Source organism: Arachis stenosperma, unplaced genomic scaffold (genome assembly GCF_014773155.1).
Source record: "Arachis stenosperma cultivar V10309 unplaced genomic scaffold, arast.V10309.gnm1.PFL2 arast.V10309.gnm1.Scaffold_100028, whole genome shotgun sequence".
NCBI lineage: Eukaryota > Viridiplantae > Streptophyta > Magnoliopsida > Fabales > Fabaceae > Arachis > Arachis stenosperma.
Genome location: NW_026651370.1, coordinates 1,064,277 through 1,079,919, shown reverse-complemented (window position 1 = coordinate 1,079,919; position 15,643 = coordinate 1,064,277).

The following is a 15,643-nucleotide window of genomic DNA, read 5'->3' as shown; positions in this document are numbered from 1 at the left end:
AATCAAGAGGTCTTTTAAGGGTTGTAATGGGGTTAGGGTCAAGGTAGGATTGTATTTGGCCAAGTGAACTAAAATTTGAATCCTTAATTAACATAAACTATTCCACCTAACTTAGGACAATCCATGTAATCATAATATAAAATCTGACTTCCTATTAACTATGTTTTCCACATATTCATGCATTTTAATTTCAAGTACAACTCATATGCATTGCTTTCACCACTTACTTTGGGGCATTTTGTCCCCTTTCACTTATTTTGCTCTTTTATATATATATATATATATATATATATATATATATATATATATATATATATATATATATATATATTTTTCTTTTGTTTTTCTCAATGCATATGATTAATTTATTGAATGCATGAACATGTCCTAAACATTTCTTTTACATTTTCAGAGAATTCTAACATACTCAATTCTCAAACCAGATGTTTCCAAACCCACTTTTTCCCACACTTAATTCATAAGCATTCTCACTAGTCTAAGCTAACCAAGGATTCAAATTAAGGACATTATTGTTTTTCGCTTAGAGTTAATGATATGCTAAAATAAAGAACAAAGGGGTAAAATAGGCTCAAAATTGGTTTGCAATAGATAATGAAAATGTTAAGGCCATATGGGTATGTAAGCTCAGTGAAACAAGGCCTCAATCATATAAGTGTTTCTTGGTTGATAAAATGCACAAAGACAAAGATCACAATTTTAGAGAGAAAAATACACACCAAAATTAAAATATTGGTTGATAAAATGCAACCGATCAAATAGGCTCAAAATCTCACTGGTTTTGTATGTTCAAGCTTTAAACCATGTTCCAAAATAAAATTTCTTCATACAAGTTATTCAAAAAGTTTTTAATTTAAATTAGTGAAATACTATAAAAAGTTTCTTAAAAAAGAAAATATTACTTCAACCAAGTGGTAAAATATGCAAAAATCAAATAAACATGCAAATGCAACAACTAATCTACAAAGAAAATTTAAACATTGGTGTTGAGACAAGAAAGTACTAACCCATGGAGATCGGTATCGATCTCCCCACACTTAAAGATTGCACCATCCTCGGTGCATGCTGAGATGTGCAGGTGGACGGGTTGTTCCAACTGATGCCTTTCTTCAAGGATTGTGCAGATGGACTTGTTTGTCTCCCCATGTAAACGTCTTCCGGTTCCCCTCCGGGTGGCCATCCTGAAAGAAAAAGGGAAGAAAAGTAACCCAGAAATAAAGATAAGAAAATAAATAAAGTATGGGTGGGTTAATGCCAAATGATAAGGGTCTCATTTACATGGAAGCTTCAACATGTACGTGAGAAAATAATAGAAGCCATGGCATACCAGTGGTATAAAATTTGTAACATAAAGGAGGAGAGTGGGTAATGGAAGTATCAATACAACTTCATGCCAATGCAAATGGAGTGCAAGTATCATAAAAGATTGGCATTGGCAGATAATTAATATCATCCCACAGTGTAAAACAAGTTACCAAAATAAATTCAAGAAAAGATGCAACAGTAGAATAAGAAATTTTTTTTTAACACCAATGGAAAAATAAAATAAAATAAAATTCAGAAAAGAAAATAAAAACAATATGCACAAAATTAAGATGCGATGAATGAGATATGCAAATAAATTAAGTAAAATAAAATAAAAGATAAGAAGAATGATAAGGGAAAGAAGTAAAGTAAGAAAGAAAGAAGAAAGAAGAAAAGATAGAAGAAATTAGGATTGGGGAAGAAAAGATAAGATATTTGGCAAATTAGGATAAGCTGTGCGGCGTAAGCGACGCGGACGCGTGGGGCACGCAGTCGCGCGACTTGCGCTGTAAGTTAATCGACGCGGTCGCGTCGGTCACGCGGTCGCGTGACTCAATTTATGCTACTGGCGCGAGGGCAGCCTCGCGCTCGCACAACTCTCTATTCAAAATCTTATTTTGCCAAATATTGGGTGACGCGGTCGCGTGGGTGACGCGATCGCGTGGATGGCCATTTTTGAAAGACGACGCGGCTGCATGAGGCACGCGTTCGCGTGGGATGGCTTGGGCTTCTAGCACGAGTCCAGCCCAATTCCAGCACAACTTTTGGCCATGCACCTTTTTGACGTCGATTTACATGGCACGCGGCCGCGTGGGTGACGCGGCCGCGTGGGTGGCCAAAGTTTCACCTGACGCGGTCGCATGGGATCAAATTATGCTAATGGCGCGCCTCCAGCCACACTCTCGCGTGACTCTCTGTTCAATTCTTTTTCTTCCCAATACACAGGTGACGCAGACGCGTCAGCGACACTGCCGCGTCGCTTGCGTGTTTTCCCCTTTTTTTTATGCAAAATGCAGAATGCAGTATGCAAAATACAATGCTTAATGTGAATGCTATGCATGATTCCAGGTTCAATAAAATAAAATAAAACTCAAAAACAGACAAAACTAAAAATAAAAAATGGAAAAAGGAACGATCATACCATGGTGGGTTGTCTCCCACCTAGCACTTTTAGTTAAAGTCCTTAAGTTGGACATTTGGTGAGCTTCCTGTTATGGTGGCTTGTGCTTGAACTCATCCAGGAATCTCCACCAATGTTTGTGATTCTAGTGTCCTCCGGGATCCCAAACTAGGCATGTAAAGCCCTTAAGAAGCTTCAAATAGATTCTTAGGTTTCCGGGGTGACAAATGTCAGAGCAGATTCCAGGATCCCAAATCTTGCCTTTACACCCATCTTCTTGTTGATTATTAGTGTTCCAACCGAGTGGCGGGCAATCTGAATTCTCACTAAAGTGGCCAAACAACTTCCTAGACCCATTCAGTTGAGCTTTGCACCAACCTTTGCATTTAAACCTTGAGCTTCCAACCATAATGAACCTTGCAGGACAATTCTTACCACTGACCATCTTCCTCTTACTCTTAATGCCACAAAGAGCTCAAAGTTGACCATCCGTCTCCAGTAGCCCATATTCAAGTGGAATTATAAAGCTATGGGATATGAATTTTATCCACTTGAATGTTGTGAAGTGTAACGACCCAATTTCTGGTAAGTCATGATCATACTAGAAACTGAGCGCTACCAACTTGTCTACCTAATTATTATCTATTATTTATTATATGAGCCTGATTCGTTGTTAAAAGCGTAGTTATTTTACGAGGTACTTTTTTTTAAGAAAACATTTGGATTAACAAACGGTATCATTCATAATCAATTCACAACTAATAATATAAAACAGTTACAAACAACCACACATAAACACATCACAAGTAGTTGACAACATTCGGTGATTCAGCCTTTATTAGAATATAGACTGTTAGTTAGAACACTCCTAGATATAGCTAGATAATAACTATATACATATATATACATACAACATCCCAGGTCCTGACCTGTTCAAGAGGTCCCTAAGCTGGCACCCAGGCTAGCCTAGACTCTATACTCACCTAGTCCCTCTAAACTATTAAAGCGAGGGAAAGTACGTTCTAAGTCTTCAAAACTCAAGTCAGGTGGAACATCATCAAAAGGTAGAACATCATTTGTTACTCCTCTGCACGATCAGACATTGCCATATGACGTCTCTCTGGTACCTCATCAAGTAGCCACACAACAGGAGTCTCGTACACAGGATTTAGGTTAAAGTTCACGTACAAACGGGGTGCGGACATTGGCTGGTCTCACAGTATATACATATAAACAGAGAATGGGATTCACCCTAGACTCAGAAGACTACCTAGAGCGGAATCCTTTTTGCAAACGGTCGTCAGCGAACTACGGAAAGAAACTCTTGCTTCCATCTGAAGGGGGAAGGGAGAGAGAAGGGGTAAGAACTGGGGAGTTCTTAGTAGGGCCGGGGTTATTAGTTACGTTCATTAATTTTGTGTTGTTTAGCAGACTAATACCAGAATATAGAGAAGTAGTAAATAGAAGACAGAAAAATAGAGAAAATAGAGAAAACAGAAAAAGATCACAAACAGAAGAATACAAGAAAGTAAAACACAGACACAAACACAGAGAATAGAATACAAACAAAGAAAGCATACATTCATGCAACGATCATAATAGAGAAAATGCACAACCAAGTATGATGCATGTCTAGTCCTAGCGCAGGTAATGAGCTCATCTGTCGGTTACATACCCGCTCCCGACGTTACCCAGCAACCTCTGTCTGGATAAGGCTTTCCTGTTGGCAATACCCATTGCAAGCAACCTTTGTCTTGCAGGGTATCCACTGCAAGCAACCTTTGTCTTGCAGGGTGGCACTTATTAGCCGATATATGCCCAACAGACTCACTGTAAGCAACCTCTGTCTTACAGGAGCAACAACACACTCACTGTAAGCAACCTCTGTCTTACAGGAGCAACAACACACTCACTGTAAGCAACCTCTGTCTTACAGGAGCACATTCATCTTGATACCTCTGTAAGCAACCTCTATCTTACAGCAAAGCATTATAGCAAGGTATCCCAGGAAAGCGTTCTCAGTGGTCGTACCACCATCTATCTGACTGCCTTCATGCAGCAGATCATCACATAATCATTATCATTACCATCATTCATTATTAATCTCGTTATTCATCATCACTTTCACATTCTTATACATTACCTCTTTCTTTCTCTGTTCAATCACAACATAACAACTTTCTATAGGTGAACTTCGGCCTATAGAAATGGCACCTCTGTAAGTGAACTTCGGCTTACAGAAAAGGCGCCCCTGTAAGTGAACTTCGGCTTACAGGTATCATAACTCTCTGTAGGTGAACTTCGGCCTACAGGAGCAACACCCTGAGATGCACAATTGATATTCACTGTAGGTGAACTTCGGCCTACAGGAATAACAACTCACTGTAGGTGAACTTGGGCCTACAGGACCTCTAGGGCCAATGGAAAAGCAGCAGATGAACATACAACAGAACATCGTGCCACAAGGCTTAACTCTTTATTCTTATACTCTTCTCCTCTATTCTTTTTGTTATATTACTCTTTTCTCATTATCTCTTTACTCTGTTCTCTGTATCTTTTTACTCTGCTCTAGTTACTCTTTTCTCTGCTTAACGTATGTATTTAAAGCTTATGTAAATTTTGGTATGAATAGTTAGCCTGTCCCAAGTATAGGTTCATTAAGTCTATACTGAAACAGTTTAACTTTTCATATAATACTTAACCCTAGTCGCAACTCAAGGACTAACTATGTTGCCCTAGTTCGTTCACTAATCTCTGTCTGTTTTTCTGCCATTAAAACATTACAGACTTTTTCTTCGACTTTTATCTTTTCTTCAACTTTTTATCTTTCTTTTATCTTTGCCTCACTAACATGTTATTACCACTCCCTAAGTGTTTTATGAAGGTAATTATGAGATTCTGCACTTAAAGTTATCTTTCTAAAGCTTTTACAGAAAACTGCCTTTTCTGCATTATTTTATTATTTTTTATTAAAGTATTATTTTTAATTAAATATTATTATTTAATATTTTATTATTATTTATTATTTTATTATTAAATTTTCGAAAATTAACTCACTTTTACTTTTAACCTTTAAAATTCACTTTTAACCACCCGTAACTTTTAATATTTCTACTTTTACCACCCTAACTTTCAGAAATTACCAAATAACCCCTTAAACACCAAAATAATTACTTCCTTACCCTTTCTAAGATCTAAAAGGTGTTCTTCAATGTTCTTCACCACACTCAAAGTGTTCTTCATGTTCTTCATATATTCTTCAAATTCTTTCTCTGTTTTTACCCGTTTTTCAATCTTTTCAGCAACCGATTTTTACCAAAATTCATAATAAATTCCTAGCCACTAAAACCCCATCTTTTCCACATGATTTCAACACAAATTGAACTTCAATTTAGGGACTAGGGTTCGTTTTTCCCAGCAGCCCTCAAGAACAACATTCATAGCTTAAATATCATCAAATTTCATCAAATTTTCAACAAACTTTCAACAAGAATCACTCATATAAACAATCAATTTCAAGCACAGCCAAACCATATCATAATTACACAACTCAAACACAATCAATCAAGATTAAATTCGTCAAACCCTACCTGGTTTTGCTGCTCCTAATTCAGTTAGACTTTCAGGTGGTCCTTTAGCACTTTTTCCTCCTAAATCACATCAAGAACAACTTTAAATCCAAAAAATCTCAACTGACCAAATCTCACTCAGCATGTTAGCAAGAGATATATCACCTTAGAGTTGCTGGAAATTAACGTTTCTTGGCCCTCAAGTCAAGTTAAGCATGATTCCTAAGGAAAAAATCAAGAAAACACATGTTTACATGGTTTTCCTTGAAAACCGAATTGAAGAGGGAGGGAGACAGCCATCTCACCTTATTTCCAGCCTTGATATGTTATATGGTTATGTAGAGGAAGAAGAGAGGATCATTTTGGTGAAATCGGAGTTTTGATTTGAGTTTTAGTTCAGAAGAAATCAAGCTTTGAAGATTTATGAACCAAGAACTTTCTCTCCTTTTTCTCTTGGTTATTTTCGGCCACAATGAGCAAATGAGGCAGCCTTGGGGGTTTTGGGGGTGTAGGGTGAGTTGTGATTGGTTGGCTTGGAGGTGGATTAAAATAATATTAAAATATCTCAGGTGTATAACTACTAAAACTAGATGTATCGGAACACTTGTAAAAACATCTCTAAAAATTATTTTCTGAGCTACTAGCATAAATGACACTAGTAACATATTTAATATGAGAATAAAACATGTATGATGAGGCCTTAGCATTGCTAAAGTCATCAGAGAGTGCTGGTGCTAAGCTGCACCAGTAAACCGTAAACCTGGTTAAACCGATTTCCTGTTTTTAACTAAAACAGACCAGGTAACCTTATAATATCTTTCAAGCAACTTCTAATACTAATATAATGATAATATTATACTATTATCTTTCTTCTCTCATGAATCGAGTCCGGTTCGTCAAACTGAGCCTATTTACGAAAAATCGGATCAAAACTCCTAACCAATACGGTTCAAAAACTATGTTCTTCGTGACTGCGTTATCGAGCTTGACTCGGAAAAGGTTCTAGCTTAAAGATGACATAATGACAATGAGGATTGAGATACTTGATGATATATCAAAGGTTCTCCTTTTACCGATCCTCCGGAGTTCTTCGTATCTTTAGAAAGATCTCACGTACTCGAAAATTAGGGTTGTTACATGAAGGATGATGGCAACTTAGGGGGAGGTGTTTTTAATGAAATTGCAAGCTCCACTCCCTTGTGCTCTTCTCTGATAATTACCACCTCTTTGCAAGCTTCTTCAATTTCAACCTCTTTCTCTTGGTAGCTTTCTTCCAATTCAATTTTTTCTTCATTGCTCACCAAGGGCATGGGAGGTTATGCTTCTTCTTCTTGAATCTCCATCTCTTGATCAACCTCTTCCAAGTCTTTAACTGTGATATGCCTTGGAGGTTGTACACCCTCCTCAGCATCAATTTCAAACGTCTTGGAAGGGGGTTCTATGACTGGACTTTCCCATGGAGGTTCTGTATCTCCTAAGTCTTCAACCACTTCTTTCTCTGTAATTATTATGGCTTCCTCCACTTGTTCCAATACAAAGCCATGTTCCTCATTGTCCACCGAAGTTTTGAGTATCTCCTTCATGCTTTGCTCTTCTGTTGATTCTCCACATGTATCCATGGGAGTTCTTTGAGTGCTCAGATATTGGGAAGCTATTATATTTACTAACTCGCCTAAGGTGTCCACAAAATCTTGCACACTCTTATTTATCCTTTCTTGCCTTTCTGAAGAATTTTGAAGAAAAACACGAAGTCTGTCATCCATTGGAGGTTGGGATGGATATGAGGATTCATTGGTTGGGAGAGAGGGTTCATAATAGGAAGGTGGTTCATCTTGATAATTATATGGAGATGGGGAATATTGAGGTGGTGGTTCTTGTGAGTAATTGGGTTGGAATTGGGGTGGTTCTATATATGGCTCATATGGCTCATAAGGTGGTTGGTATGGTGGTTGAGGGTTAGGGTTATATGGAGGTGAATGGCGGAAAGGGGCTTGTGAGTGTGGTGGGTTGAGGTTGTGTTGAAAGGATGATCTCTGAGCATAGGGTGGGGCTTGTTGGTAGCTACAAGGTGGTCCACCATATCTATCAGCTTGGGATGCATTGTAGCCTGGTCTTTGTCCATGATATCTAGGATGGTGTTGTTGCCTAAAGGGTTGATTAGATCCTCTTGGCTCCATCCATCCTTGATTGGTCTGACCTTGATGCATATTCCTGCTGTGGTTTCTATTTCCTTCAACAAAGTTAGAACCAAACTCAAAGCGAGAGGGGTGAGAATTCATAGTAGTTATCAGAAATAAGGGGGAAAAGGAGAAACAAATAAACAAGTAAAAGAAAAAAAAAATTTTAGAAAAATATTTACAATAACCAATAATAAGGCACACGTTTGCAATTCCCCGGCAACGGCGCTATTTTGACGTTAGGATTTTTGCTAGTAAAGAATTATCAAAAATATTCGCGTTGTAGATACAGCTTCTAAACTAACAGAAATCCCTTCGTGCAAACGTTTTGGTTGTCACAAGTAACAAACCCCTTTAAAAATTGTTAACCGAGTATTTAAACCTCGGGTCGTCTTCTCAAGGAATTGCAGGGAGGTATGTTCTTATTGTTGGCAATGAAAAAGGTAAAATTGGGGTTTTGGAAGTAAGAGGGCAGTATGTTGCACACAAAAAAAATAAGAAAAATAAATAAATAACTATAAAATAAACTCTTGGCAAGGTATGGGCACTGGAAGTCCTATCCTGGTTATCCTTATCAATTGTAATGAGAATTGGATTTTTCTCCCACTTTGTTAACCTCTAACTATGAAGGTAAGTTAAGTGGACAAATTAATTTTGATTCCTCAGGTCCTATTCTTTCCTTGGGAACGGCTAGAGTTATTGAAATATGAATTAATGAAATGAAGAAATCCAATTTTCAATCAATACTGAGTTTGATAACTCTAGTGTCACCAATTATTTAACCAAGGCCAAAAGGGGAAAAACTAAATCTACTAGAATAACAATATCCTCAGATTGGGAATAATAAAAAGGAACAATCATAAACTGAAATGTTTCAAATATCATTAAATAAAATATTCAAATCTTAACATGGAAAAGTTCATAAATTAAATTGGGATAAATAAAAATAAAGAACCTGTGATTGGGAGTCACTCCTAAAACTAAGAGAAGTCCTAAATCCTAATTCTAAGAGAGAGAAAGGAGAGAACCTCTCTCACTAAAAACTACATCTAAAAATATGAAAAGTGAATTATGAGTGCATGATGATGAATGGATGCATTCCCCCACTTTATAGCCTCTAATCTGTGTACTCTGGGCCAAAAACTGGGTCAGAAACAGCTCAGAAGTCACTTCCAGTGCTTTTTGGTCCGTACAGGTCGCGGAAAAGTGACGCGGTCGCATGGCTCACGCGGCCGCGCGGGTTGCGTTCCTGCCAGGTCACGCGTCCGTGTGACTCACGCGTTCGCGTCACCTGGCGTTGGGGCAGCTATGAGAAATTATATATCAAATCGAGGCCCCGGACGTTAGCTTTCCAACGCAACTGGAACTGCGTCATTTGGACCTCTGTAGCTAAAGTTATAGCCGTTTGAGTGCGAAGAGGTCAGGCTGGACCACTTAGCAGTTTCTCCAACTTCTTGTATTCCTTCCACTTTTGCATGCTTCCTTTCCATCCTCTGAGCCATTCCTGCCCTGTAATCTCTGAAAACACTTAACACATATCAAGGCATCTAATGGTGATAAAGGAGGATTAATAATAAGCAAATATAAGTCCAAAGAAGCATGTTTTCAATCAACGCACATAATTAGGAAGGGAAATGTAAAACATACAAATAGTATGAATAAGTGGGTAAAGAGTTGATAAAATCCACTCAATTGAGCACAAGATAAACCATAAAATAGTGGTTTATCAAGGGACCTGAGCAAAAATCTGATTCAGAGGCTGAGAAAGGACTGCAGATGTTGTTGGATTCTAACCCTCCTGCACTCGAAGTAGATTATCTGGACTTACAGAAGCTTAATTGGCACTCTCTCAATTACGTTGGAAAGTAGACATCTTGGGCTTTCCAGCAATTGATAATAGTCCATACTTTGTCTGAGATTTGATGGCCCAAACTGGCGTCCAAACACCCACCAGAGACCCTTTTCTGGCGTAAAACGCCAGAACTGGCACCAAAGCTGGAGTTAAACGCCCAAACTGGCACCCAAGCTGGCGTTTAACTCCAAGGATTGGCTATGCACGTGAAAGCTTCAAAGCTCAGCCCAATCACACACCAAGTGGGCCCCAGAAGTAGATTTCTGCACTAACTACTCATTTTCTATAAACCTAGTTTACTAGTTTAGTATAAATAACACTTTTTACTATTGTATTGGGGTCTTCTTTGGAACCCTTGAGATTTATGATTATCTTTGGAGAGGCTGGCCATTCGGCCATGCCTAGACCTTTTTCTCTTATGTATTTTCAACGGTGGAGTTTCTACACCTCATAGATTAAGGTGAGGAGCTCTACTGTTTCTCATGAATTAATGCAAGTACTATTGTTTTTTCTTTAATTCACGCCTCCTTCTTCTCCAAGATATATTCTTGTACTTAATTCAGTTAAGTCAGACTGAAGGGGGTGACCCGTGACAATCACCCACTATCTTCAGCACTCGCTTAGCCAAGATCCGCGTGCCTGACAACCACAAAGCGGTCTACATGATGTTTGGTGCACGAAATTGTGATCTCTAATAATGGCATTCACTTAGTATGTGCATCTACTAACTCAGCACTTTCTTTACAACTCCGCACAACTAACCAGCAAGTGCACTGGGTCGTCCAAGTAAGAAACCTTACGTGAGTAAGGGTCGATCCCACAGAAATTGTTGGAATGAAGCAAGCTATGGTCATCTTGTAAATCTCAGTTTGGCAGATAATAAATGGTTATGGAGTTTTCGAATAATAATATTAAATAAACAGAAAATAAGGATAGAAATACCTATGTAGATCATTGGTGAGAATTTCAGATAAGTGTATAGAGATGCTTTGTCCCTATTGGATCTCTGCTTTCGTACTGCCTTCCTTCAATCCTTCTTACTCCTTTCCATGGCAAGCTGTATGTAGGGCATCACCGTTGTCAATGGCTACATCCCATCCTCTCAGTGAAAATGGTCCAAATGCTCTGTCACAGCATGGCTAATCATCTGTCGGTTCTCGATCTTGTCGGAATAGAATCTATTGATTCTTTTGCGTTTGTCATCACGCCTAACAATCGCGAGTTTGAAGCTCGTCACAGCCATTCAATCCCTGAATCCTACTCGGAATACCACAGACAAGGTTTAGACTTTTCGGATTCTCATGAATGCTGCCAACAATTCTAGCTTATATCACGAAGATTTTGATTAAGGAATCCAAGAGATATGCGCCCAGTCTAAGGTAGAACGGAAGTGGTTGTCAGTCATGCGTTCATAGGTGAAAATGATGATGAGTGTCACGGATCATCACATTCATCATGTTGAAGTGCAACGAATATCTTAGAACAGGAATAAACTGAATTGAATAGAAAATAGTAGTTATTGCATTGAAACTCGAGGCACAACATAGCTCCACACCCTTAATCTATGGTGTGTAGAAACTCCACCGTTGAAAATACATAAGTGATGGTCCAGACTTGGCCGAGAGGCCAGCCCCCCAAAGGTCTAAGGACTAGGCGTCCAGAGATACAAATACAATAGTAAAAAGTTACATTTATACTAGACTAGCTACTAGGGTTTACAGAAGTAAGTAATTGATGCAGAAATCCACTTCCGAAGCCCACTTGGTGTGTGCTTGGGCTGAGCTTGAGCTTTACACGTGCAGAGGCTTCTTTTGGAGTTAAACGCCAAGTTGTAACCTGTTTTTAACTCTGGTTTGTGACGTGTTTCTGGCGTTTGACTCTAGAATGCAGCATGGAACTGGCGTTGAGCGCCAGTTTGCGTCGTCTGGATGTCTACTTTCCAACGCCGTTGAGAGCGCGCCATTTGGAGTTCTGTAGCTCCAGAAAATCCATTTCGCGTGCAGAGAGGTCAGAATCCAACAACATCAGCAGTCCTTTTTCAGCCTTCTATTAGAGTTTTGCTTAGGTCCCTCAATTTCAGCCAGAAATTACCTGAAATCACAGAAAAACACACAAACTCATAGTAAAGTCCAGAAATGTGAATTTAGCATAAAAACTAATGAAAACATCCCTAAAAGTAGCTATATCCTACTAAAAATTACCTAAAACAATGCCAAAAAGTGTATAAATTATCCGCTCATCACAACACCAAACCTAAATTATTGCTTGTCCCCAAGATACTGAAAATCACATAGGATAAAAAGAAGAGAACATACTATAAATCTCAGAATATCAATGAATATTAGTTCTAATTAGATGAGCGGGACTTGTAGCTTTTTGCTTTTGAACAGTTTTGGCATCTCACTTTTTCCTTTGAAGTTTAGAATGATTGGCATCTATAGGAACTTAGAATTTCAGATAGTGTTATTGATTCTCCTAGTTAAGTTTGTTGATTCTTGAACACAGCTACTATTATGAGTCTTGGCCGTGGCCCTAAGCACTTTGTTTTCCAGTATTACCACTAGATACATAAATGCCATAGACACATAACTAGGTGAACCTTTTCAGATTGTGACTCAGCTTTGCTAAAGTCCCCAGTTAGAGGTGTCCAGAGTTCTTAAGCACACTCTTTTTGCTTTAGATCACGACTTTAACCACTCAGTCTCAAGCTTTTCACTTGGACCTACATGCCACAAGCACATGGTTAGGGACAGCTTGAATTAGCCGCTTAGGCCTGGATTTTATTTCCTTGGGCCCTCCTATCCATTGATGCTCAAAGCCTTGGATCCATTTTACCCTTGCCTTTTGCTTTAAGGGCTATTGGCTTTTTCTGCTTGCTTTTCTTTTTCTTTCTATTTTTTTGCCAAATATTTTATTTCGCAAGCTTTTGCTATTCACTGCTTTTTCTTGCTTCAAGAATCAAGTTTATGATTTTTCAGATTATCAGTAACATTTCTCTTTGTTCATCATTCTTTTAAGAGCCAACAATTTTAACATTCATATACAACAAGATAAAAAATATGCACTGTTTAAGCATTCATTCAAAAAACAAAAAGTATTGTCACCACATCAATATAATTAAACTAAATTCAAGGATAAATTCGAAACTCATTTACTTCTTGTTCTTTTGTATTAAAAACATTTTTCATTTAAGAGAGGTGAAGGATTCATAGAATTATTCATAGCCTTCAGACATAGTTGCTAAATACTAATGATCATGTAATGAAGACACAAACATAGACAAACATATAACATAAAAATAAAAAATAGAGAAATAAGAACAAGGAATGAATCCACCTTAGTGATGGTGGCGCTTTCTTCTTGAAGAACCAATGATGTCCTTGAGCTCTTCTGTGTCTTTTCCTTTCCTTTGTTGCTACTCCCTCATTGCTCTTTGATCTTCTCTAATTTCATAGAGAATGATAGAGTGTGATAAACCCCATTTGTAGGGCTTATCTTATGCTTGATTTAGGAGATTTTATAACCTTTTACCCACATTTATGCAATGAAATAGCATGGTTTTGTATATTCTCCTTTAATTGTGCTTAAGAGTGAAAACATGCTTTTTAGGACTCAAAATAGCTAAATTTAATTCACCTTGATTCTAGTAGATGCCTTGATATGTTTGCTAAGTGATTTCAGAGTTAGAAGGCAAAGATTGGATCAAGGGAATGAAGAAAGAAAGCATGAAAAGTTGGAGAACTTATGAAGAAATGAAAGAACCGGAAAGCTGTCAAGCCGACCTCTTCGCACTTAAACGACCATAACTCGAGCTACAGAGGTCCAAATGATGCGGTTCTAGTTGGGTTGGAAAGCTAACATCCGGGGCTTCGAAACGATATAAGATTTACCATAGTTGCATCGCGCATAGGTGCGCGCACGCGCACGGTACACGGACGCGCCGATGGTGGCACATGACCCACTTAATGCAACACGTGGCCAGCGATTTTAGAAGCCTTGTGGGCCCAATCCAACTCATTTTTTATGCTATTTAAGCCAAGGATTGAAGAGGAATCAACATACTTTTGATCATTAATCATAGTTTAGTTTTAGAAGTAGTTAGAACTAGTTTTTAGAGAGAGAAGCTCTCACTTCTCTCTAGGATTAGGATTAGGATTAGGTTTAGTTCTTAGATCTAGGTTTTAATCTTTGCTTCCTTCCACTTCTATCTCTCAATTATTTGTTGCTACATTCATCTTTTTCTATTCTTTTGTTGTAATTTCCTTTATGTTGTTCTTATATTTTGTTGTAGATCTAGTATTATTCCTTCTACTTTCTTCCAATTCAATAAAAGGTAATTCATAATAAAAATGTGTTTCTTTTAATTGTTGTTGTTAATTCCTTTCAATAATTGTTGTTAGATTTCATTCTTGTTGTCAATTTACTATGCTTTTCTTTGGTGCCTTCCAAGTGTTTGATGAAATGCTTGGTTGGATTTTAGTATAGATTTTGTTCCTCTTGGCTTTGGTAGAGTGATTAGTGACTCTTGAGTTATCTAATTCCTTTGTTGATTGATAATTAGAGATTGCTAATTGATTTGAATGCCTCTAAAACTAGTCATTCCTTTAGGAGTTGATTAGGACTTGAGGAATCAAATTGATTCATCCACTTGACTTTCCTCCATGGTTAGAGGTTAACTAAGTGGGAGCAATGAACAATTCTCATCACAATTGAGGAGGATAACTAGGATAGGACTTCTAGTTCTCATATCTTGCCAAGAGCTTTGTTAGTTGTTAGTTTATTTCCTTTGCCATTTATATTTCTTGTATAAAATCTCAAAAACCCCAAAATAACTCACAACCAATAACAAGACACTTTATTGTAAGTCCTAGGGAGAACGACCCGAGGTTCCAATACTTCAGTTTATAAATTTTAGGGGTTTGTACTAGTGACAAACAACTTTTTGTATGAAAGGATTATTGTTTGGTTTAGGAACTATACTTTACAACGAAAATTCATTAGTGAAATTCTAAACCGTCAAAAATCCAATCATCAGAGTGCTCTTAATGTTTCACCCTTAATTGATCCATATTGTAACTCAAATCTTCTAGAGAAGTGTTGAGTTATTCCCAATAGTTGTTGGGAGGAGAGTGCATCCCTTGAGGCATCTCTGGGATTCCTTGGTGATGAGCTTCCTCATGCGTCTCTTGGGATCCATGAGTGGGCTCTCTTGTTTGCTCTATTCTTTTCTTAGTGATGGGCTTGTCCTCCTCAATGAGGATATCTCCTTCTATGATGACTCCAGCTGAGTAGTATAGATGGCAAATAAGATGAGGAAAAGCTAGCCTTGCCAAGGTAGAGGGCTTTTCGGCTATTTTATAGAATTCAAGGGAGATGACTTCATGAACTTCTACTTCTTCTCCAATCATGATGCTATGGATCATGATGGCCCGATCCATAGTAACTTCGAATCGGTTGCTAGTGGGGATGATGGAGCGTTGGATGAACTCCAACCATCCTCTAGCCATAGGCTTGAGGTCCAGTCTTCTTAATTGAACCGGCTTGCCTTTGGAGTCTCTTTTCCATTGAGCTCCTTCCACACATATGTCCATAAGGTCTTGGT